This window comes from Vombatus ursinus, unplaced genomic scaffold (assembly GCF_900497805.2).
Source record: "Vombatus ursinus unplaced genomic scaffold, bare-nosed wombat genome assembly UNPS02014820.1, whole genome shotgun sequence".
Lineage (NCBI taxonomy): Eukaryota > Metazoa > Chordata > Mammalia > Diprotodontia > Vombatidae > Vombatus > Vombatus ursinus.
This window is the reverse complement of record NW_020954598.1, coordinates 6,095,645-6,098,388: the sequence shown is the minus strand read 5'-3', so window position 1 is coordinate 6,098,388 and position 2,744 is coordinate 6,095,645. Positions and strand designations below refer to the sequence as shown.

The window sequence follows — 2,744 nt, the reverse complement described above, 5'->3', positions numbered from 1 at the left end:
AATCGGGGAATGGCTGAACAAGTTGTGGTATATGAATGTAATGGAATACTACTGTGCTATAAGAAATGATGAACAGACTGACTTCAGAAAAACCTGGAAAGACCTGTATGGTCTGATGCTAAGTGAAGTGAGCAGAACCAGAAGAATGTTGTACACAATAACAGCCATGTTGTACAATGACTAATATTGATAAACTTAACCCTTCCCAGCAATACAAAGATCTACGATATCTCCTAAGGCCTCATGATGGAAAATGCTATCCACATCCAAAGAAAGAACTATGGAGTTTCAATGCAGATGGAAGCATACTATTTGCTATTTTTTTTCCTGTTGAGTTTTGTTTCCTCTTTCTGGTGGTTCCTCCTATTGGTTCTAATTCTTACTTACAACATCACCAATGTGAAAATATGTTTAATAGGAATGTATATGTATAGCCTATATTAGATTGTGTGCCATCTTGGGGAGGGTGGTAAGGAGGGAGGGGGAGAAAAATTTAAAACTCAAAAGCATATGGAAATGATTGTTGATAAATCAAAATAAATTAATTTTAAAAAAAGAATCTATGGGCAGCCTGGACACTGAGAAAGAGCTGATGTGGACAAGTGGGAGGGTCTCATGTAACAAGCAAAACTGTCTGAGAAGGCCAAGTAATGCAATGATATGGTGGAATCAATGATGAAAGTAGAAGAAATGGAGTGGGGCAGAGCCAAGATGGTGGAGTGAAAGTAGTGACTTGCTTGAGCTCTCCCCCAAAATCCTACAAATACCTGTTAAAAAATGACTCTAAACAAATTCTAAAGCAGCAGAACCCACAAAAAGACAGAGTGAAACAAATTTCCAGCCCAAGACAGCCTGGATGTTTGATCTGAAAAGCTTATCATGCCAGGCGGGGAGAGGAGCACAGATCAGGGCATGGGCGCACAGGCCCCAGCGAACCTAGAGCTGGCTTCAGAGGACTGAATCACAGACAGCTGTGGCAGTTTCCAGACTTCTTAACCCAGGAACGCCAAAGACAACTTAAAAGGTCAGTGGGAAAAGTCTGTTACTGTGGTGAGAGAGGAAGCTAGGTCTCAGCCACAAGTCCCAAGCACGGGCCATGGCTGCCTCCTGAGTTTCAGGCCCACAGACTGAGGGGGAATTGAGTGGCTGATTAGAGGGGGATTGCAGGGATCTCTTTGCCAGTGCTGAGGAAGGAATCTCTTGCTTTGCCCGTGTGGGGATCTGGGTCACAGTTCTGAGGGGTGGTCCTGGGGTGAGGAGTAGCGCTGGTGTGGTGGAGCTTGTAGTGGTGGTGGAGAGGAAACACCTTGACCCTTATCATACCACCTTAGAAGAACTGAAAATTTTCAGGTCCCTAGAAGTATCTCTGAAAACAGCTGTACAAACCCCCTTAGCTTGGGATAGTACATTCTCCACATTGGAAGCAGACTCTTACCTTAACAAAGAGTTTAAAATTCAAATAATAGGCTGGGATCATGAGTAAGCAATGCAAAAAGAGTCAGACTATGTTTTGTTACTTTGGTGACAAAGAAGATCAAAACATACAACCAGAAGAAGACAACAAAGTCAAAGCTCCTACATCCAAAACCTCTAAGAAAAATATGAATCAGTCCCAGGCTTTAGAAGTGTTCAAAAGGGATTTTGAGAAGCAAGTAAGAAAAGTAGAGGAAAAACTGGGAAGAAAAATAAGAGAGATGCAAGAAAATCATGAAAAACAAGTGAACAGCTTGCTAAAGGAGACCCCAAAAAAAATACTGAAGAAAATAACATCTTAAAAAATAGCCTAACTCAAATGACAAAAGAGGTCTAAAAAGCCAATGAGGAGAAGAATGCCCTAAAAAGCAAAGTTGGCCAAATGGAAAAGGAAGTCCAAAAGATTCCTGAAGAAAATACTTCCTTAAAAATTAGAATAGAGCAATTGAGAGCTAGTGACCTTATGAGAAATCAAGACACTGTAAAACAAATCCAAAAGAATGAAAAATTAGAAAATAATGTGAAATATCTCATTGGAAAAACAACTGACCTGGAAAATAGATCCAGGAGAGAAAATTTAAAAATTATTGTACTATCTGAAAGCCATGATCAAAAAAAGAGCCTAGACATCATCTTTCAAGAAATTATCAAGGAAAACTGCCCTGATATTTTTGAACCAGAGAGCAAAATAAAAATGGAAAGAATCCACCCATCTCCTCCAGAAAGAGATCCCCAAAGGAAAGCTCTTAGGAATATTGTAGCCAAATTCTGGAGTTCCCAGGTCAAGGAGAAAATATTACAAGCATCCAGAAAGAAACAATTCAAGTATTGTGGAAACACAATCAGGATAACACAAGATTTAACAGTTTCTACGTTAAGGGACCACAGGGAATGGGATATAATATTCCAGAGGGCGAAGGACATAGGATTACAACCAAGAATCACCTACCCAGCAAAACTGAGTATAATCCTTCAGGGGAACAATGGTCATTCAGTGACATAGAGGACTTTCAAGCATTCTTGATGAAAAGACCAGAGCTGAATAGAAAATCTGACTTTCCAATACAAGACTCAAGTGGAACATGAAGAGGTAAACAGGAAAGAGAAATCATGAGACTTATTAAGGTTGAATTGTTTACATTCCTGCATGGAAAGATGATATTTGTAACTCATGAGACCTTTGTCAGTATTAGGGTAGTTGGAGGGAAAAAATTGTATGTATGTATAGATAGATAGATAGATAGATAGATAGATAGATAGATAGATAGATA

General features: G+C 39.5%; 1 pseudogene; it reads left to right on the top strand.

The window, feature by feature from the left end:
* Positions 1 to 600: 600 nt before the first annotated feature.
* The window catches only part of LOC114024036, a 3,758-nt pseudogene continuing 1,614 nt past the window's right edge, over positions 601 to 2,744 (top strand).